The 19,517-nt window shown below is 38.1% G+C and overlaps 46 pseudogenes; all 46 read right to left on the minus strand.

Moving 5' to 3' along the window:
- Window positions 1–205: 205 nt before the first annotated feature.
- On the minus strand, window positions 206–324 carry LOC149596618 (5S ribosomal RNA; annotated as a pseudogene).
- A 138-nt stretch (window positions 325–462) lies between these two features.
- Window positions 463–581, minus strand: LOC149596619 (5S ribosomal RNA; annotated as a pseudogene).
- Window positions 582–718: 137 nt separating this feature from the next.
- LOC149596620 (5S ribosomal RNA) lies at window positions 719–837 on the minus strand (annotated as a pseudogene).
- A 362-nt stretch (window positions 838–1,199) lies between these two features.
- LOC149596621 (5S ribosomal RNA) lies at window positions 1,200–1,318 on the minus strand (annotated as a pseudogene).
- A 137-nt stretch (window positions 1,319–1,455) lies between these two features.
- On the minus strand, window positions 1,456–1,574 carry LOC149596622 (5S ribosomal RNA; annotated as a pseudogene).
- A 362-nt stretch (window positions 1,575–1,936) lies between these two features.
- Window positions 1,937–2,055, minus strand: LOC149596623 (5S ribosomal RNA; annotated as a pseudogene).
- Window positions 2,056–2,432: 377 nt separating this feature from the next.
- LOC149596624 (5S ribosomal RNA) lies at window positions 2,433–2,551 on the minus strand (annotated as a pseudogene).
- Window positions 2,552–2,689: 138 nt separating this feature from the next.
- LOC149596625 (5S ribosomal RNA) lies at window positions 2,690–2,808 on the minus strand (annotated as a pseudogene).
- Window positions 2,809–2,945: 137 nt separating this feature from the next.
- On the minus strand, window positions 2,946–3,064 carry LOC149596626 (5S ribosomal RNA; annotated as a pseudogene).
- Window positions 3,065–3,426: 362 nt separating this feature from the next.
- LOC149596627 (5S ribosomal RNA) lies at window positions 3,427–3,545 on the minus strand (annotated as a pseudogene).
- Window positions 3,546–3,682: 137 nt separating this feature from the next.
- LOC149596628 (5S ribosomal RNA) lies at window positions 3,683–3,801 on the minus strand (annotated as a pseudogene).
- Window positions 3,802–4,628: 827 nt separating this feature from the next.
- On the minus strand, window positions 4,629–4,747 carry LOC149596629 (5S ribosomal RNA; annotated as a pseudogene).
- A 362-nt stretch (window positions 4,748–5,109) lies between these two features.
- LOC149596630 (5S ribosomal RNA) lies at window positions 5,110–5,228 on the minus strand (annotated as a pseudogene).
- Window positions 5,229–5,364: 136 nt separating this feature from the next.
- LOC149596631 (5S ribosomal RNA) lies at window positions 5,365–5,483 on the minus strand (annotated as a pseudogene).
- A 600-nt stretch (window positions 5,484–6,083) lies between these two features.
- Window positions 6,084–6,202, minus strand: LOC149596632 (5S ribosomal RNA; annotated as a pseudogene).
- Window positions 6,203–6,339: 137 nt separating this feature from the next.
- On the minus strand, window positions 6,340–6,458 carry LOC149596633 (5S ribosomal RNA; annotated as a pseudogene).
- A 377-nt stretch (window positions 6,459–6,835) lies between these two features.
- LOC149596634 (5S ribosomal RNA) lies at window positions 6,836–6,954 on the minus strand (annotated as a pseudogene).
- A 138-nt stretch (window positions 6,955–7,092) lies between these two features.
- Window positions 7,093–7,211, minus strand: LOC149596635 (5S ribosomal RNA; annotated as a pseudogene).
- Window positions 7,212–7,573: 362 nt separating this feature from the next.
- On the minus strand, window positions 7,574–7,692 carry LOC149596636 (5S ribosomal RNA; annotated as a pseudogene).
- Window positions 7,693–7,829: 137 nt separating this feature from the next.
- LOC149596637 (5S ribosomal RNA) lies at window positions 7,830–7,948 on the minus strand (annotated as a pseudogene).
- A 600-nt stretch (window positions 7,949–8,548) lies between these two features.
- On the minus strand, window positions 8,549–8,667 carry LOC149596638 (5S ribosomal RNA; annotated as a pseudogene).
- Window positions 8,668–8,803: 136 nt separating this feature from the next.
- On the minus strand, window positions 8,804–8,922 carry LOC149596639 (5S ribosomal RNA; annotated as a pseudogene).
- Window positions 8,923–9,284: 362 nt separating this feature from the next.
- On the minus strand, window positions 9,285–9,403 carry LOC149596640 (5S ribosomal RNA; annotated as a pseudogene).
- A 122-nt stretch (window positions 9,404–9,525) lies between these two features.
- LOC149596641 (5S ribosomal RNA) lies at window positions 9,526–9,644 on the minus strand (annotated as a pseudogene).
- A 137-nt stretch (window positions 9,645–9,781) lies between these two features.
- LOC149596642 (5S ribosomal RNA) lies at window positions 9,782–9,900 on the minus strand (annotated as a pseudogene).
- A 362-nt stretch (window positions 9,901–10,262) lies between these two features.
- Window positions 10,263–10,381, minus strand: LOC149596643 (5S ribosomal RNA; annotated as a pseudogene).
- A 137-nt stretch (window positions 10,382–10,518) lies between these two features.
- Window positions 10,519–10,637, minus strand: LOC149596644 (5S ribosomal RNA; annotated as a pseudogene).
- A 602-nt stretch (window positions 10,638–11,239) lies between these two features.
- LOC149596645 (5S ribosomal RNA) lies at window positions 11,240–11,358 on the minus strand (annotated as a pseudogene).
- Window positions 11,359–11,495: 137 nt separating this feature from the next.
- LOC149596646 (5S ribosomal RNA) lies at window positions 11,496–11,614 on the minus strand (annotated as a pseudogene).
- A 362-nt stretch (window positions 11,615–11,976) lies between these two features.
- Window positions 11,977–12,095, minus strand: LOC149596647 (5S ribosomal RNA; annotated as a pseudogene).
- Window positions 12,096–12,695: 600 nt separating this feature from the next.
- LOC149596648 (5S ribosomal RNA) lies at window positions 12,696–12,814 on the minus strand (annotated as a pseudogene).
- Window positions 12,815–12,951: 137 nt separating this feature from the next.
- On the minus strand, window positions 12,952–13,070 carry LOC149596649 (5S ribosomal RNA; annotated as a pseudogene).
- A 361-nt stretch (window positions 13,071–13,431) lies between these two features.
- On the minus strand, window positions 13,432–13,550 carry LOC149596650 (5S ribosomal RNA; annotated as a pseudogene).
- Window positions 13,551–13,912: 362 nt separating this feature from the next.
- On the minus strand, window positions 13,913–14,031 carry LOC149596651 (5S ribosomal RNA; annotated as a pseudogene).
- Window positions 14,032–14,168: 137 nt separating this feature from the next.
- Window positions 14,169–14,287, minus strand: LOC149596652 (5S ribosomal RNA; annotated as a pseudogene).
- Window positions 14,288–14,887: 600 nt separating this feature from the next.
- Window positions 14,888–15,006, minus strand: LOC149596653 (5S ribosomal RNA; annotated as a pseudogene).
- A 137-nt stretch (window positions 15,007–15,143) lies between these two features.
- On the minus strand, window positions 15,144–15,262 carry LOC149596654 (5S ribosomal RNA; annotated as a pseudogene).
- Window positions 15,263–15,623: 361 nt separating this feature from the next.
- Window positions 15,624–15,742, minus strand: LOC149596655 (5S ribosomal RNA; annotated as a pseudogene).
- Window positions 15,743–16,104: 362 nt separating this feature from the next.
- Window positions 16,105–16,223, minus strand: LOC149596656 (5S ribosomal RNA; annotated as a pseudogene).
- Window positions 16,224–16,360: 137 nt separating this feature from the next.
- LOC149596657 (5S ribosomal RNA) lies at window positions 16,361–16,479 on the minus strand (annotated as a pseudogene).
- Window positions 16,480–17,080: 601 nt separating this feature from the next.
- Window positions 17,081–17,199, minus strand: LOC149596658 (5S ribosomal RNA; annotated as a pseudogene).
- A 137-nt stretch (window positions 17,200–17,336) lies between these two features.
- LOC149596659 (5S ribosomal RNA) lies at window positions 17,337–17,455 on the minus strand (annotated as a pseudogene).
- A 362-nt stretch (window positions 17,456–17,817) lies between these two features.
- On the minus strand, window positions 17,818–17,936 carry LOC149596660 (5S ribosomal RNA; annotated as a pseudogene).
- Window positions 17,937–18,537: 601 nt separating this feature from the next.
- Window positions 18,538–18,656, minus strand: LOC149596661 (5S ribosomal RNA; annotated as a pseudogene).
- A 137-nt stretch (window positions 18,657–18,793) lies between these two features.
- LOC149596662 (5S ribosomal RNA) lies at window positions 18,794–18,912 on the minus strand (annotated as a pseudogene).
- A 362-nt stretch (window positions 18,913–19,274) lies between these two features.
- LOC149596663 (5S ribosomal RNA) lies at window positions 19,275–19,393 on the minus strand (annotated as a pseudogene).
- Between the last annotated feature and the right edge of the window lie 124 nt (window positions 19,394–19,517).

A 19,517-nucleotide genomic window follows, 5' to 3' on the forward strand; every position in this document is an offset into this window, starting at 1 on the left:
GCTGGACGCTGCTTAACTTCGGTTATCGGACGAGAACCGGTGTATTCAGCGTGATATGGCCGTTGCCGAGAGTGCTAGATAATAATTCGAATTTAAATTAAGTGAGACAAATTAACCTTCATCTTTTTCAAACAATAACAAAAAAGAAAATATATTTGCTTTTTTCATATCTATTAAAATTTAAAAGAGGAAAAAAAAGTGAAAAAGCCAACGGCACGCAGTGTTCCTAAGTGGTCTCCCTCCCAAGTAATGACTGCGCTCGACGCTGCTTAACTTCGGTTATCGGACGAGAACCGGTGTATTCAGCGTGATATGGCCGTTGCCGAGAGTGCTAGATAATAATTCGAATTTAAATTAAGTGAGACAAATTAACCTTCATCTTTTTCAAAAAATAACAAAAAAGAAAATATGTTTGCTTTTTTCATATCTATTGGAATTTAAAAGAGAAAAAAAAAGTGAAAAAGCTAACGGCACGCAGTGTTCCTAAGTGGTCGCCATCCCAAGTACTGACTGCGCTCGACGCTGCTTAACTTCGGTTATCGGACGAGAACCGGTGTATTCAGCGTGATATGGCGGTTGCCGAGAGTGCTAGTTAATAATTCGAATTTAAATTAAGTGAGACAAATTAACCTTCATCATTTTAAAACAATAACAAAAAGAAAACATGTTTGCTTTTTTCATATCTATTAAAATTTAAAAGAGGAAAAAAAAGTGAAAAAGCCAACGGCACGCAGTGTTCCTAAGTGATCTCCCTCCCAAGTAGTGACTGCGCTCGACGCTGCTTAACTTCGGTTATCTGACGAGAACCGGTGTATTCAGCGTGATATGGCCGTTGCCGAGAGTGCTAGTTAATAATTTGAATTTAATTAACTTTCATCTTTATAAAACAATAACTAAAAGAAGATTTGTTTGCTTTTTTCATATCTGGTGGAATTTGAAAGAGGAAACTAAAGTGAAAAAAGCAAACGGCACGCAGTATTCCCAAGTACTGACTGCGCTCGACGCTGCTAACGTCGGCGATCGGACGAGAACCGGTGTTCTCAGCGTGATATGGCCGTTGCCGAGAGTGCTAGATAATAATTCGAATTTAAATTAAGTGAGACAAATTAACCTTCATCTTTTTCAAACAATAACAAAAAGAAAATATGTTTGCTTTTTTCATATCTATTGGAATTTAAAAGAGAAAAAAAAAGTGAAAAAGCTAACGGCACGCAGTGTTCCTAAGTGGTCGCCATCCCAAGTACTGACTGCGCTCGACGCTGCTTAACTTCGGTTATCGGACGAGAACCGGTGTATTCAGCGTGATATGGCGGTTGCCGAGAGTGCTAGTTAATAATTCGAATTTAAATTAAGTGAGACAAATTAACCTTCATCATTTTAAAACAATAACAAAAAGAAAACATGTTTGCTTTTTTCATATCTATTAAAATTTAAAAGAGGAAAAAAAAGTGAAAAAGCCAACGGCACGCAGTGTTCCTAAGTGATCTCCCTCCCAAGTAGTGACTGCGCTCGACGCAGCTTAACTTCGGTTATCTGACGAGAACCGGTGTATTCAGCGTGATATGGCCGTTGCCGAGAGTGCTAGTTAATAATTTGAATTTAATTAACTTTCATCTTTATAAAACAATAACTAAAAGAAGATTTGTTTGCTTTTTTCATATCTGGTGGAATTTGAAAGAGGAAACTAAAGTGAAAAAAGCAAACGGCACGCAGTATTCCCAAGTACTGACTGCGCTCGACGCTGCTAACGTCGGCGATCGGACGAGAACCGGTGTTCTCAGCGTGATATGGCCGTTGCCGAGAGTGCTAGATAATAATTCGAATTTAAATTAAGTGAGACAAATTAACCTTCATCATTTTAAAACAATAACAAAAAGAAAACATGTTTGCTTTTTTCATATCTATTAAAATTTAAAAGAGGAAAAAAAAGTGAAAAAGCCAACGGCACGCAGTGTTCCTAAGTGATCTCCCTCCCAAGTAGTGACTGCGCTCGACGCTGCTTAACTTCGGTTATCTGACGAGAACCGGTGTATTCAGCGTGATATGGCCGTTGCCGAGAGTGCTAGATAATAATTCGAATTTAAATTAAGTGAGACAAATTAACCTTCATCTTTTTCAAACAATAACAAAAAGAAAATATGTTTGCTTTTTTCATATCTATTGGAATTTAAAAGAGGAAAAAAAGTGAAAAAGCAAACGGCACGCAGTATTCCCAAGTAATGACTGCGCTGGACGCTGCTTAACTTCGGTTATCGGACGAGAACCGGTGTATTCAGCGTGATATGGCCGTTGCCGAGAGTGCTAGATAATAATTCGAATTTAAATTAAGTGAGACAAATTAACCTTCATCTTTTTCAAACAATAACAAAAAAGAAAATATATTTGCTTTTTTCATATCTATTAAAATTTAAAAGAGGAAAAAAAAGTGAAAAAGCCAACGGCACGCAGTGTTCCTAAGTGGTCTCCCTCCCAAGTAATGACTGCGCTCGACGCTGCTTAACTTCGGTTATCGGACGAGAACCGGTGTATTCAGCGTGATATGGCCGTTGCCGAGAGTGCTAGATAATAATTCGAATTTAAATTAAGTGAGACAAATTAACCTTCATCTTTTTCAAAAAATAACAAAAAAGAAAATATGTTTGCTTTTTTCATATCTATTGGAATTTAAAAGAGAAAAAAAAAGTGAAAAAGCTAACGGCACGCAGTGTTCCTAAGTGGTCGCCATCCCAAGTACTGACTGCGCTCGACGCTGCTTAACTTCGGTTATCGGACGAGAACCGGTGTATTCAGCGTGATATGGCGGTTGCCGAGAGTGCTAGTTAATAATTCGAATTTAAATTAAGTGAGACAAATTAACCTTCATCATTTTAAAACAATAACAAAAAGAAAACATGTTTGCTTTTTTCATATCTATTAAAATTTAAAAGAGGAAAAAAAAGTGAAAAAGCCAACGGCACGCAGTGTTCCTAAGTGATCTCCCTCCCAAGTAGTGACTGCGCTCGACGCTGCTTAACTTCGGTTATCTGACGAGAACCGGTGTATTCAGCGTGATATGGCCGTTGCCGAGAGTGCTAGTTAATAATTTGAATTTAATTAACTTTCATCTTTATAAAACAATAACTAAAAGAAGATTTGTTTGCTTTTTTCATATCTGGTGGAATTTGAAAGAGGAAACTAAAGTGAAAAAAGCAAACGGCACGCAGTATTCCCAAGTACTGACTGCGCTCGACGCTGCTAACGTCGGCGATCGGACGAGAACCGGTGTTCTCAGCGTGATATGGCCGTTGCCGAGAGTGCTAGATAATAATTCGAATTTAAATTAAGTGAGACAAATTAACCTTCATCTTTTTCAAACAATAACAAAAAGAAAATATGTTTGCTTTTTTCATATCTATTGGAATTTAAAAGAGAAAAAAAAAGTGAAAAAGCTAACGGCACGCAGTGTTCCTAAGTGGTCGCCATCCCAAGTACTGACTGCGCTCGACGCTGCTTAACTTCGGTTATCGGACGAGAACCGGTGTATTCAGCGTGATATGGCGGTTGCCGAGAGTGCTAGTTAATAATTCGAATTTAAATTAAGTGAGACAAATTAACCTTCATCATTTTAAAACAATAACAAAAAGAAAACATGTTTGCTTTTTTCATATCTATTAAAATTTAAAAGAGGAAAAAAAAGTGAAAAAGCCAACGGCACGCAGTGTTCCTAAGTGATCTCCCTCCCAAGTAGTGACTGCGCTCGACGCTGCTTAACTTCGGTTATCTGACGAGAACCGGTGTATTCAGCGTGATATGGCCGTTGCCGAGAGTGCTAGTTAATAATTTGAATTTAATTAACTTTCATCTTTATAAAACAATAACTAAAAGAAGATTTGTTTGCTTTTTTCATATCTGGTGGAATTTGAAAGAGGAAACTAAAGTGAAAAAAGCAAACGGCACGCAGTATTCCCAAGTACTGACTGCGCTCGACGCTGCTAACGTCGGCGATCGGACGAGAACCGGTGTTCTCAGCGTGATATGGCCGTTGCCGAGAGTGCTAGATAATAATTCGAATTTAAATTAAGTGAGACAAATTAACCTTCATCTTTTTCAAACAATAACAAAAAGAAAATATGTTTGCTTTTTTCATATCTATTGGAATTTAAAAGAGGAAAAAAAGTGAAAAAGCAAACGGCACGCAGTATTCCCAAGTAATGACTGCGCTGGACGCTGCTTAACTTCGGTTATCGGACGAGAACCGGTGTATTCAGCGTGATATGGCCGTTGCCGAGAGTGCTAGTTAATAATTTGAATTTAATTAACTTTCATCTTTATAAAACAATAACTAAAAGAAGATTTGTTTGCTTTTTTCATATCTGGTGGAATTTGAAAGAGGAAACTAAAGTGAAAAAAGCAAACGGCACGCAGTATTCCCAAGTACTGACTGCGCTCGACGCTGCTAACGTCGGCGATCGGACGAGAACCGGTGTTCTCAGCGTGATATGGCCGTTGCCGAGAGTGCTAGATAATAATTCGAATTTAAATTAAGTGAGACAAATTAACCTTCATCTTTTTCAAACAATAACAAAAAAGAAAATATGTTTGCTTTTTTCATATCTATTGGAATTTAAAAGAGGAAAAAAAAGTGAAAAAGTTAACGGCACGCAGTGTTCCTAAGTGGTCGCCCTCCCAAGTACTGACTGCGCTCGACGCTGCTTAACTTCGGTTATCGGAAGAGAACCGGTGTATTCAGCGTGATATGGCCGTTGCCGAGAGAGCTAGTTAATAATTTGAATTTAATTAACCTTCATCTTTATAAAACAATAACAAAAAGAAGATATGTTTGCTTTTTTCATATCTGGTGGAATTTAAAAGAGGAAACAAAAGTGAAAAAGCAAACGGCACGCAGTATTCCCAAGTACTGTATGCGCTCGACGCTGCTTTACTTCGGTGATCGGACGTGAACCGGTGTTTTCAGCGTGATATGGCCGTTGCCGAGAGTGCTAGTTAATAATTCGAATTTAAATTAAGTGAGACAAATTAACCTTCATCATTTTAAAACAATAACAAAAAGAAAACGTGTTTGCTTTTTTCATATCTATTAAAATTTAAAAGAGGAAAAAAAAGTGAAAAAGCCAACGGCACGCAGTGTTGCTAAGTGGTCTCCCTCCCAAGTAATGACTGCGCTGGACGCTGCTTAACTTCGGTTATCGGACGAGAACCGGTGTATTCAGCGTGATATGGCCGTTGCCGAGAGTGCTAGTTAATAATTCGAATTTAAATTAAGTGAGACAAATTAACCTTCATCATTTTAAAACAATAACAAAAAGAAAACATGTTTGCTTTTTTCATATCTATTAAAATTTAAAAGAGGAAAAAAAAGGGAAAAGCCAACGGCACGCAGTGTTCCTAAGTGGTCTCCCTCCCAAGTAATGACTGCGCTCGACGCTGCTTAACTTCGGTTATCGGACGAGAATCGGTGTATTCAGCGTGATATGGCCGTTGCCGAGAGTGCTAGTTAATAATTTGAATTTAATTAACTTTCATCTTTATAAAACAATAACTAAAAGAAGATTTGTTTGCTTTTTTCATATCTGGTGGAATTTGAAAGAGGAAACTAAAGTGAAAAAAGCAAACGGCACGCAGTATTCCCAAGTACTGACTGCGCTCGACGCTGCTAACGTCGGCGATCGGACGAGAACCGGTGTTCTCAGCGTGATATGGCCGTTGCCGAGAGTGCTAGATAATAATTCGAATTTAAATTAAGTGAGACAAATTAACCTTCATCTTTTTCAAACAATAACAAAAAGAAAATATGTCTGCTTTTTTCATATCTATTGGAATTTAAAAGAGGAAAAAAAGTGAAAAAGCAAACGGCACGCAGTATTCCCAAGTACTGACTGCGCTCGACGCTGCTAACGTCGGCGATCGGACGAGAACCGGTGTTCTCAGCGTGATATGGCCGTTGCCGAGAGTGCTAGATAATAATTCGAATTTAAATTAAGTGAGACAAATTAACCTTCATCTTTATCAAACAATAACAAAAAGAAAATATGTTTGCTTTTTTCATATCTATTGGAATTTAAAAGAGAAAAAAAAAGTGAAAAAGCTAACGGCACGCAGTGTTCCTAAGTGGTCGCCCTCCCAAGTACTGACTGCGCTCGAAGCTGCTTAACTTCGGTTATCGGACGAGAACCGGTGTGTTCAGCGTGATATGGCCGTTGCCGAGAGTGCTAGTTAATAATTCGAATTTAAATTAAGTGAGACAAATTAACCTTCATCATTTTAAAACAATAACAAAAAGAAAACATGTTTGCTTTTTTCATATCTATTAAAATTTAAAAGAGGAAAAAAAAGTGAAAAAGCCAACGGCACGCAGTGTTCCTAAGTGATCTCCCTCCCAAGTAGTGACTGCGCTCGACGCTGCTTAACTTCGGTTATCTGACGAGAACCGGTGTATTCAGCGTGATATGGCCGTTGCCGAGAGTGCTAGATAATAATTCGAATTTAAATTAAGTGAGACAAATTAACCTTCATCTTTTTCAAACAATAACAAAAAGAAAATATGTTTGCTTTTTTCATATCTATTGGAATTTAAAAGAGGAAAAAAAGTGAAAAAGCAAACGGCACGCAGTATTCCCAAGTAATGACTGCGCTGGACGCTGCTTAACTTCGGTTATCGGACGAGAACCGGTGTATTCAGCGTGATATGGCCGTTGCCGAGAGTGCTAGATAATAATTCGAATTTAAATTAAGTGAGACAAATTAACCTTCATCTTTTTCAAACAATAACAAAAAAGAAAATATATTTGCTTTTTTCATATCTATTAAAATTTAAAAGAGGAAAAAAAAGTGAAAAAGCCAACGGCACGCAGTGTTCCTAAGTGGTCTCCCTCCCAAGTAATGACTGCGCTCGACGCTGCTTAACTTCGGTTATCGGACGAGAACCGGTGTATTCAGCGTGATATGGCCGTTGCCGAGAGTGCTAGATAATAATTCGAATTTAAATTAAGTGAGACAAATTAACCTTCATCTTTTTCAAACAATAACAAAAAAGAAAATATGTTTGCTTTTTTCATATCTATTGGAATTTAAAAGAGGAAAAAAAAGTGAAAAAGTTAACGGCACGCAGTGTTCCTAAGTGGTCGCCCTCCCAAGTACTGACTGCGCTCGACGCTGCTTAACTTCGGTTATAGGAAGAGAACCGGTGTATTCAGCGTGATATGGCCGTTGCCGAGAGAGCTAGTTAATAATTTGAATTTAATTAACCTTCATCTTTATAAAACAATAACAAAAAGAAGATATGTTTGCTTTTTTCATATCTGGTGGAATTTAAAAGAGGAAACAAAAGTGAAAAAGCAAACGGCACGCAGTATTCCCAAGTACTGTATGCGCTCGACGCTGCTTTACTTCGGTGATCGGACGTGAACCGGTGTTTTCAGCGTGATATGGCCGTTGCCGAGAGTGCTAGTTAATAATTCGAATTTAAATTAAGTGAGACAAATTAACCTTCATCATTTTAAAACAATAACAAAAAGAAAACGTGTTTGCTTTTTTCATATCTATTAAAATTTAAAAGAGGAAAAAAAAGTGAAAAAGCCAACGGCACGCAGTGTTCCTAAGTGGTCTCCCTCCCAAGTAATGACTGCGCTGGACGCTGCTTAACTTCGGTTATCGGACGAGAACCGGTGTATTCAGCGTGATATGGCCGTTGCCGAGAGTGCTAGTTAATAATTCGAATTTAAATTAAGTGAGACAAATTAACCTTCATCATTTTAAAACAATAACAAAAAGAAAACATGTTTGCTTTTTTCATATCTATTAAAATTTAAAAGAGGAAAAAAAAGTGAAAAAGCCAACGGCACGCAGTGTTTCTAAGTGGTCTCCCTCCCAAGTAATGACTGCGCTCGACGCTGCTTAACTTCGGTTATCGGACGAGAATCGGTGTATTCAGCGTGATATGGCCGTTGCCGAGAGTGCTAGTTAATAATTTGAATTTAATTAACTTTCATCTTTATAAAACAATAACTAAAAGAAGATTTGTTTGCTTTTTTCATATCTGGTGGAATTTGAAAGAGGAAACTAAAGTGAAAAAAGCAAACGGCACGCAGTATTCCCAAGTACTGACTGCGCTCGACGCTGCTAACGTCGGCGATCGGACGAGAACCGGTGTTCTCAGCGTGATATGGCCGTTGCCGAGAGTGCTAGATAATAATTCGAATTTAAATTAAGTGAGACAAATTAACCTTCATCTTTTTCAAACAATAACAAAAAGAAAATATGTCTGCTTTTTTCATATCTATTGGAATTTAAAAGAGGAAAAAAAGTGAAATAGCAAACGGCACGCAGTATTCCCAAGTACTGACTGCGCTCGACGCTGCTAACGTCGGCGATCGGACGAGAACCGGTGTTCTCAGCGTGATATGGCCGTTGCCGAGAGTGCTAGATAATAATTCGAATTTAAATTAAGTGAGACAAATTAACCTTCATCTTTATCAAACAATAACAAAAAGAAAATATGTTTGCTTTTTTCATATCTATTGGAATTTAAAAGAGAAAAAAAAAGTGAAAAAGCTAACGGCACGCAGTGTTCCTAAGTGGTCGCCCTCCCAAGTACTGACTGCGCTCGAAGCTGCTTAACTTCGGTTATCGGACGAGAACCGGTGTGTTCAGCGTGATATGGCCGTTGCCGAGAGTGCTAGTTAATAATTCGAATTTAAATTAAGTGAGACAAATTAACCTTCATCATTTTAAAACAATAACAAAAAGAAAACATGTTTGCTTTTTTCATATCTATTAAAATTGAAAAGAGGAAAAAAAGTGAAAAAGCCAACGGCACGCAGTGTTCCTAAGTGATCTCCCTCCCAAGTAGTGACTGCGCTCGACGCTGCTTAACTTCGGTTATCTGACGAGAACCGGTGTATTCAGCGTGATATGGCCGTTGCCGAGAGTGCTAGTTAATAATTTGAATTTAATTAACTTTCATCTTTATAAAACAATAACTAAAAGAAGATTTGTTTGCTTTTTTCATATCTGGTGGAATTTGAAAGAGGAAACAAAAGTGAAAAAAGCAAACGGCACGCAGTATTCCCAAGTACTGACTGCGCTCGACGCTGCTAACGTCGGCGATCGGACGAGATCCGGTGTTCTCAGCGTGATATGGCCGTTGCCGAGAGTGCTAGATAATAATTCGAATTTAAATTAAGTGAGACAAATTAACCTTCATCTTTTTCAAACAATAACAAAAAGAAAATATGTTTGCTTTTTTCATATCTATTGGAATTTAAAAGAGAAAAAAAAAGTGAAAAAGCTAACGGCACGCAGTGTTCCTAAGTGGTCGCCCTCCCAAGTACTGACTGCGCTCGACGCTGCTTAACTTCGGTTATCGGACGAGAACCGGTGTATTCAGCGTGATATGGCCGTTGCCGAGAGTGCTAGTTAATAATTTGAATTTAATTAACTTTCATCTTTATCAAACAATAACAAAAAGAAAATAAGTTTGCTTTTTTCATATCTATTGGAATTTAAAAGAGAAAAAAAAAGTGAAAAAGCAAACGGCACGCAGTGTTCCTAAGTGGTCGCCCTCCCAAGTACTGACTGCGCTCGAAGCTGCTTAACTTCGGTTATCGGACGAGAACCGGTGTGTTCAGCGTGATATGGCCGTTGCCGAGAGTGCTAGTTAATAATTCGAATTTAAATTAAGTGAGACAAATTAACCTTCATCATTTTAAAACAATAACAAAAGGAAAACATGTTTGCTTTTTTCATATCTATTAAAATTTAAAAGAGGAAAAAAAAGTTAAAAAGCCAACGGCACGCAGTGTTCCGAAGTGATCTCCCTCCCAAGTAGTGACTGCGCTCGACGCTGCTTAACTTCGGTTATCTGACGAGAACCGGTGTATTCAGCGTGATATGGCCGTTGCCGAGAGTGCTAGTTAATAATTTGAATTTAATTAACTTTCATCTTTATAAAACAATAACTAAAAGAAGATTTGTTTGCTTTTTTCATATCTGGTGGAATTTGAAAGAGGAAACAAAAGTGAAAAAAGCAAACGGCACGCAGTATTCCCAAGTACTGACTGCGCTCGACGCTGCTAACGTCGGCGATCGGACGAGATCCGGTGTTCTCAGCGTGATATGGCCGTTGCCGAGAGTGCTAGATAATAATTCGAATTTAAATTAAGTGAGACAAATTAACCTTCATCTTTTTCAAACAATAACGAAAAGAAAATATGTTTGCTTTTTTCATATCTATTGGAATTTAAAAGAGAAAAAAAAAGTGAAAAAGCTAACGGCACGCAGTGTTCCTAAGTGGTCGCCCTCCCAAGTACTGACTGCGCTCGACGCTGCTTAACTTCGGTTATCGGACGAGAACCGGTGTATTCAGCGTGATATGGCCGTTGCCGAGAGTGCTAGTTAATAATTCGAATTTAAATTAAGTGAGACAAATTAACCTTCATCATTTTAAAACAATAACAAAAAGAAAACATGTTTGCTTTTTTCATATCTATTAAAATTTAAAAGAGGAAAAAAAAGTGAAAAAGCCAACGGCACGCAGTGTTCCTAAGTGATCTCCCTCCCAAGTAGTGACTGCGCTCGACGCTGCTTAACTTCGGTTATCTGACGAGAACCGGTGTATTCAGCGTGATATGGCCGTTGCCGAGAGTGCTAGTTAATAATTTGAATTTAATTAACTTTCATCTTTATAAAACAATAACTAAAAGAAGATTTGTTTGCTTTTTTCATATCTGGTGGAATTTGAAAGAGGAAACTAAAGTGAAAAAAGCAAACGGCACGCAGTATTCCCAAGTACTGACTGCGCTCGACGCTGATAACGTCGGCGATCGGACGAGAACCGGTGTTCTCAGCGTGATATGGCCGTTGCCGAGAGTGCTAGATAATAATTCGAATTTAAATTAAGTGAGACAAATTAACCTTCATCTTTTTCAAACAATAACAAAAAGAAAATATGTTTGCTTTTTTCATATCTATTGGAATTTAAAAGAGGAAAAAAAGTGAAAAAGCAAACGGCACGCAGTATTCCCAAGTAATGACTGCGCTGGACGCTGCTTAACTTCGGTAATCGGACGAGAACCGGTGTATTCAGCGTGATATGGCCGTTGCCGAGAGTGCTAGATAATAATTCGAATTTAAATTAAGTGAGACAAATTAACCTTCATCTTTTTCAAACAATAACAAAAAAGAAAATATATTTGCTTTTTTCATATCTATTAAAATTTAAAAGAGGAAAAAAAAGTGAAAAAGCCAACGGCACGCAGTGTTCCTAAGTGGTCTCCCTCCCAAGTAATGACTGCGCTCGACGCTGCTTAACTTCGGTTATCGGACGAGAACCGGTGTATTCAGCGTGATATGGCCGTTGCCGAGAGTGCTAGATAATAATTCGAATTTAAATTAAGTGAGACAAATTAACCTTCATCTTTTTCAAACAATAACAAAAAAGAAAATATATTTGCTTTTTTCATATCTATTGTAATTTAAAAGAGGAAAAAAAGTGAAAAAGTTAACGGCACGCAGTGTTCCTAAGTGGTCGCCCTCCCAAGTACTGACTGCGCTCGACGCTGCTTAACTTCGGTTATCGGAAGAGAACCGGTGTATTCAGCGTGATATGGCCGTTGCCGAGAGAGCTAGTTAATAATTTGAATTTAATTAACCTTCATCTTTATAAAACAATAACAAAAAGAAGATATGTTTGCTTTTTTCATATCTGGTGGAATTTAAAAGAGGAAACAAAAGTGAAAAAGCAAACGGCACGCAGTATTCCCAAGTACTGTATGCGCTCGACGCTGCTTTACTTCGGTGATCGGACGTGAACCGGTGTTTTCAGCGTGATATGGCCGTTGCCGAGAGTGCTAGTTAATAATTCGAATTTAAATTAAGTGAGACAAATTAACCTTCATCATTTTAAAACAATAACAAAAAGAAAAAGTGTTTGCTTTTTTCATATCTATTAAAATTTAAAAGAGGAAAAAAAAGTGAAAAAGCCAACGGCACGCAGTGTTCCTAAGTGGTCTCCCTCCCAAGTAATGACTGCGCTCGACGCTGCTTAACTTCGGTTATCGGACGAGAACCGGTGTATTCAGCGTGATATGGCCGTTGCCGAGAGTGCTAGTTAATAATTTGAATTTAATTAACTTTCATCTTTATAAAACAATAACTAAAAGAAGATTTGTTTGCTTTTTTCATATCTGGTGGAATTTGAAAGAGGAAACTAAAGTGAAAAAAGCAAACGGCACGCAGTATTCCCAAGTACTGACTGCGCTCGACGCTGCTAACGTCGGCGATCGGACGAGAACCGGTGTTCTCAGCGTGATATGGCCGTTGCCGAGAGTGCTAGATAATAATTCGAATTTAAATTAAGTGAGACAAATTAACCTTCATCTTTTTCAAACAATAACAAAAAGAAAATATGTCTGCTTTTTTCATATCTATTGGAATTTAAAAGAGGAAAAAAAGTGAAAAAGCAAACGGCACGCAGTATTCCCAAGTACTGACTGCGCTCGACGCTGCTAACGTCGGCGATCGGACGAGAACCGGTGTTCTCAGCGTGATATGGCCGTTGCCGAGAGTGCTAGATAATAATTCGAATTTAAATTAAGTGAGACAAATTAACCTTCATCTTTATCAAACAATAACAAAAAGAAAATATGTTTGCTTTTTTCATATCTATTGGAATTTAAAAGAGAAAAAAAAAGTGAAAAAGCTAACGGCACGCAGTGTTCCTAAGTGGTCGCCCTCCCAAGTACTGACTGCGCTCGAAGCTGCTTAACTTCGGTTATCGGACGAGAACCGGTGTGTTCAGCGTGATATGGCCGTTGCCGAGAGTGCTAGTTAATAATTCGAATTTAAATTAAGTGAGACAAATTAACCTTCATCATTTTAAAACAATAACAAAAAGAAAACATGTTTGCTTTTTTCATATCTATTAAAATTTAAAAGAGGAAAAAAAAGTGAAAAAGCCAACGGCACGCAGTGTTCCTAAGTGATCTCCCTCCCAAGTAGTGACTGCGCTCGACGCTGCTTAACTTCGGTTATCTGACGAGAACCGGTGTATTCAGCGTGATATGGCCGTTGCCGAGAGTGCTAGTTAATAATTTGAATTTAATTAACTTTCATCTTTATAAAACAATAACTAAAAGAAGATTTGTTTGCTTTTTTCATATCTGGTGGAATTTGAAAGAGGAAACAAAAGTGAAAAAAGCAAACGGCACGCAGTATTCCCAAGTACTGACTGCGCTCGACGCTGCTAACGTCGGCGATCGGACGAGATCCGGTGTTCTCAGCGTGATATGGCCGTTGCCGAGAGTGCTAGATAATAATTCGAATTTAAATTAAGTGAGACAAATTAACCTTCATCTTTTTCAAACAATAACAAAAAGAAAACATGTTTGCTTTTTTCATATCTATTAAAATTTAAAAGAGGAAAAAAAGTGAAAAAGCCAACGGCACGCAGTGTTCCTAAGTGATCTCCCTCCCAAGTAGTGACTGCGCTCGACGCTGCTTAACTTCGGTTATCTGACGAGAACCGGTGTATTCAGCGTGATATGGCCGTTGCCGAGAGTGCTAGTTAATAATTTGAATTTAATTAACTTTCATCTTTATAAAACAATAACTAAAAGAAGATTTGTTTGCTTTTTTCATATCTGGTGGAATTTGAAAGAGGAAACAAAAGTGAAAAAAGCAAACGGCACGCAGTATTCCCAAGTACTGACTGCGCTCGACGCTGCTAACGTCGGCGATCGGACGAGATCCGGTGTTCTCAGCGTGATATGGCCGTTGCCGAGAGTGCTAGATAATAATTCGAATTTAAATTAAGTGAGACGAATTAACCTTCATCTTTTTCAAACAATAACAAAAAGAAAATATGTTTGCTTTTTTCATATCTATTGGAATTTAAAAGAGAAAAAAAAAGTGAAAAAGCTAACGGCACGCAGTGTTCCTAAGTGGTCGCCCTCCCAAGTACTGACTGCGCTCGACGCTGCTTAACTTCGGTTATCGGACGAGAACCGGTGTATTCAGCGTGATATGGCCGTTGCCGAGAGTGCTAGTTAATAATTCGAATTTAAATTATGTGAGACAAATTAACCTTCATCATTTTAAAACAATAACAAAAAGAAAACATGTTTGCTTTTTTCATATCTATTAAAATTTAAAAGAGGAAAAAAAAGTGAAAAAGCCAACGGCACGCAGTGTTCCTAAGTGATCTTCCTCCCAAGTAGTGACTGCGCTCGACGCTGCTTAACTTCGGTTATCTGACGAGAATCGGTGTATTCAGCGTGATATGGCCGTTGCCGAGAGTGCTAGTTAATAATTTGAATTTAATTAACTTTCATCTTTATAAAACAATAACTAAAAGAAGATTTGTTTGCTTTTTTCATATCTGGTGGAATTTGAAAGAGGAAACTAAAGTGAAAAAAGCAAACGGCACGCAGTATTCCCAAGTACTGACTGCGCTCGACGCTGCTAACGTCGGCGATCTGACGAGAACCGGTGTTCTCAGCGTGATATGGCCGTTGCCGAGAGTGCTAGATAATAATTCGAATTTAAATTAAGTGAGACAAATTAACCTTCATCTTTTTCAAACAATAACAAAAAGAAAATATGTCTGCTTTTTTCATATCTATTGGAATTTAAAAGAGGAAAAAAAGTGAAAAAGCAAACGGCACGCAGTATTCCCAAGTACTGACTGCGCTCGACGCTGCTAACGTCGGCGATCGGACGAGAACCGGTGTTCTCAGCGTGATATGGCCGTTGCCGAGAGTGCTAGATAATAATTCGAATTTAAATTAAGTGAGACAAATTAACCTTCATCTTTATCAAACAATAACAAAAAGAAAATATGTTTGCTTTTTTCATATCTATTGGAATTTAAAAGAGAAAAAAAAAGTGAAAAAGCTAACGGCACGCAGTGTTCCTAAGTGGTCGCCCTCCCAAGTACTGACTGCGCTCGAAGCTGCTTAACTTCGGTTATCGGACGAGAACCGGTGTGTTCAGCGTGATATGGCCGTTGCCGAGAGTGCTAGTTAATAATTCGAATTTAAATTAAGTGAGACAAATTAACCTTCATCATTTTAAAACAATAACAAAAAGAAAACATGTTTGCTTTTTTCATATCTATTAAAATTTAAAAGAGGAAAAAAAAGTGAAAAAGCCAACGGCACGCAGTGTTCCTAAGTGATCTCCCTCCCAAGTAGTGACTGCGCTCGACGCTGCTTAACTTCGGTTATCTGACGAGAACCGGTGTATTCAGCGTGATATGGCCGTTGCCGAGAGTGCTAGTTAATAATTTGAATTTAATTAACTTTCATCTTTATAAAACAATAACTAAAAGAAGATTTGTTTGCTTTTTTCATATCTGGTGGAATTTGAAAGAGGAAACAAAAGTGAAAAAAGCAAACGGCACGCAGTATTCCCAAGTACTGACTGCGCTCGACGCTGCTAACGTCGGCGATCGGACGAGATCCGGTGTTCTCAGCGTGATATGGCCGTTGCCGAGAGTGCTAGATAATAATTCGAATTTAAATTAAGTGAGACAAATTAACCTTCATCTTTTTCAAACAATAACAAAAAGAAAACATGTTTGCTTTTTTCATATCTATTAAAATTTAAAAGAGGAAAAAAAGTGAAAAAGCCAACGGCACGCAGTGTTCCTAAGTGATCTCCCTCCCAAGTAGTGACTGCGCTCGACGCTGCTTAACTTCGGTTATCTGACGAGAACCGGTGTATTCAGCGTGATATGGCCGTTGCCGAGAGTGCTAGTTAATAATTTGAATTTAATTAACTTTCATCTTTATAAAACAATAACTAAAAGAAGACTTGTTTGCTTTTTTCATATCTGGTGGAATTTGAAAGAGGAAACAAAAGTGAAAAAAGCAAACGGCACGCAGTATTCCCAAGTACTGACTGCGCTCGACGCTGCTAACGTCGGCGATCGGACGAGATCCGGTGTTCTCAGCGTGATATGGCCGTTGCCGAGAGTGCTAGATAATAATTCGAATTTAAATTAAGTGAGACAAATTAACCTTCATCTTTTTCAAACAATAACAAAAAGAAAATATGTTTGCTTTTTTCATATCTATTGGAATTTAAAAGAGAAAAAAAAAGTGAAAAAGCTAACGGCACGCAGTGTTCCTAAGTGGTCGCCCTCCCAAGTACTGACTGCGCTCGACGCTGCTTAACTTCGGTTATCGGACGAGAACCGGTGTATTCAGCGTGATATGGCCGTTGCCGAGAGTGCTAGTTAATAATTCGAATTTAAATTAAGTGAGACAAATTAACCTTCATCATTTTAAAACAATAACAAAAAGAAAACATGTTTGCTTTTTTCATATCTATTAAAATTTAAAAGAGGAAAAAAAAGTGAAAAAGCCAACGGCACGCAGTGTTCCTAAGTGATCTTCCTCCCAAGTAGTGACTGCGCTCGACGCTGCTTAACTTCGGTTATCTGACGAGAATCGGTGTATTCAGCGTGATATGGCCGTTGCCGAGAGTGCTAGTTAATAATTTGAATTTAATTAACTTTCATCTTTATAAAACAATAACTAAAAGAAGATTTGTTTGCTTTTTTCATATCTGGTGGAATTTGAAAGAGGAAACTAAAGTGAAAAAAGCAAACGGCACGCAGTATTCCCAAGTACTGACTGCGCTCGACGCTGCTAACGTCGGCGATCGGACGAGAACCGGTGTTCTCAGCGTGATATGGCCGTTGCCGAGAGTGATAGATAATAATTCGAATTTAAATTAAGTGAGACAAATTAACCTTCATCTTTTTCAAACAATAACAAAAAGAAAATATGTTTGCTTATTTCATATCTATTGGAATTTAAAAGAGGAAAAAAAGTGAAAAAGCAAACGGCACGCAGTATTCCCAAGTACTGACTGCGCTCGACGCTGCTAACGTCGGCGATCGGACGAGAACCGGTGTTCTCAGCGTGATATGGCCGTTGCCGAGAGTGCTAGGTAATAATTCGAATTTAAATTAAGTGAGACAAATTAACCTTCATCTTTTTCAAACAATAACAAAAAGAAAATATGTTTGCTTTTTTCATATCTATTGGAATTTAAAAGAGAAAAAAAAAAGTGAAAAAGCTAACGGCACGCAGTGTTCCTAAGTGGTCGCCCTCCCAAGTACTGACTGCGCTCGAAGCTGCTTAACTTCGGTTATCGGACGAGAACCGGTGTGTTCAGCGTGATATGGCCGTTGCCGAGAGTGCTAGTTAATAATTCGAATTTTAATTAAGTGAGACAAATTAACCTTCATCATTTTAAAACAATAACAAAAAGAAAACATGTTTGCTTTTTTCATATCTATTAAAATTTAAAAGAGGAAAAAAAAGTGAAAAAGCCAACGGCACGCAGTGTTCCTAAGTGATCTCCCTCCCAAGTAGTGACTGCGCTCGACGCTGCTTAACTTCGGTTATCTGACGAGAACCGGTGTATTCAGCGTGATATGGCCGTTGCCGAGAGTGCTAGTTAATAATTTGAATTTAATTAACTTTCATCTTTATAAAACAATAACTAAAAGAAGATTTGTTTGCTTTTTTCATATCTGGTGGAATTTGAAAGAGGAAACAAAAGTGAAAAAAGCAAACGGCACGCAGTATTCCCAAGTACTGACTGCGCTCGACGCTGCTAACGTCGGCGATCGGACGAGATCCGGTGTTCTCAGCGTGATATGGCCGTTGCCGAGAGTGCTAGTTAATAATTCGAATTTAAATTAAGTGAGACAAATTAACCTTCATCATTTTAAAACAATAACAAAAAGAAAACATGTTTGCTTTTTTCATATCTATTAAAATTTAAAAGAGGAAAAAAAAGTGAAAAAGCCAACGGCACGCAGTGTTCCTAAGTGATCTTCCTCCCAAGTAGTGACTGCGCTCGACGCTGCTTAACTTCGGTTATCTGACGAGAATCGGTGTATTCAGCGTGATATGGCCGTTGCCGAGAGTGCTAGTTAATAATTTGAATTTAATTAACTTTCATCTTTATAAAACAATAACTAAAAGAAGATTTGTTTGCTTTTTTCATATCTGGTGGAATTTGAAAGAGGAAACTAAAGTGAAAAAAGCAAACGGCACGCAGTATTCCCAAGTACTGACTGCGCTCGACGCTGCTAACGTCGGCGATCGGACGAGAACCGGTGTTCTCAGCGTGATATGGCCGTTGCCGAGAGTGCTAGATAATAATTCGAATTTAAATTAAGTGAGACAAATTAACCTTCATCTTTTTCAAACAATAACAAAAAGAAAATATGTTTGCTTTTTTCATATCTATTGGAATTTAAAAGAGGAAAAAAAGTGAAAAAGCAAACGGCACGCAGTATTCCCAAGTACTGACTGCGCTCGACGCTGCTAACGTCGGCGATCGGACGAGAACCGGTGTTCTCAGCGTGATATGGCCGTTGCCGAGAGTGCTAGATAATAATTCGAATTTAAATTAAGTGAGACAAATTAACCTTCATCTTTTTCAAACAATAACAAAAAGAAAATATGTTTGCTTTTTTCATATCTATTGGAATTTAAAAGAGAAAAAAAAAAGTGAAAAAGCTAACGGCACGCAGTGTTCCTAAGTGGTCGCCCTCCCAAGTACTGACTGCGCTCGAAGCTGCTTAACTTCGGTTATCGGACGAGAACCGGTGTGTTCAGCGTGATATGGCCGTTGCCGAGAGTGCTAGTTAATAATTCGAATTTTAATTAAGTGAGACAAATTAACCTTCATCATTTTAAAACAATAACAAAAAGAAAACATGTTTGCTTTTTTCATATCTATTAAAATTTAAAAGAGGAAAAAAAAGTGAAAAAGCCAACGGCACGCAGTGTTCCTAAGTGATCTCCCTCCCAAGTAGTGACTGCGCTCGACGCTGCTTAACTTCGGTTATCTGACGAGAACCGGTGTATTCAGCGTGATATGGCCGTTGCCGAGAGTGCTAGTTAATAATTTGAATTTAATTAACTTTCATCTTTATAAAACAATAACTAAAAGAAGATTTGTTTGCTTTTTTCATATCTGGTGGAATTTGAAAGAGGAAACAAAAGTGAAAAAAGCAAACGGCACGCAGTATTCCCAAGTACTGACTGCGCTCGACGCTGCTAACGTCGGCGATCGGACGAGATCCGGTGTTCTCAGCGTGATATGGCCGTTGCCGAGAGTGCTAGATAATAATTCGAATTTAAATTAAGTGAGACAAATTAACCTTCATCTTTTTCAAACAATAACAAAAAGAAAACATGTTTGCTTTTTTCATATCTATTAAAATTTAAAAGAGGAAAAAAAAGTGAAAAAGCCAACGGCACGCAGTGTTCCTAAGTGATCTCCCTCCCAAGTAGTGACTGCGCTCGACGCTGCTTAACTTCGGTTATCTGACGAGAACCGGTGTATTCAGCGTGATATGGCCGTTGCCGAGAGTGCTAGTTAATAATTTGAATTTAATTAACTTTCATCTTTATAAAACAATAACTAAAAGAAGATTTGTTTGCTTTTTTCATATCTGGTGGAATTTGAAAGAGGAAACAAAAGTGAAAAAA

This window comes from Phalangium opilio, unplaced genomic scaffold (assembly GCF_054372755.1).
Source record: "Phalangium opilio isolate 3A_F unplaced genomic scaffold, DU_Popi_V2 ptg000390l_1, whole genome shotgun sequence".
Lineage (NCBI taxonomy): Eukaryota > Metazoa > Arthropoda > Arachnida > Opiliones > Phalangiidae > Phalangium > Phalangium opilio.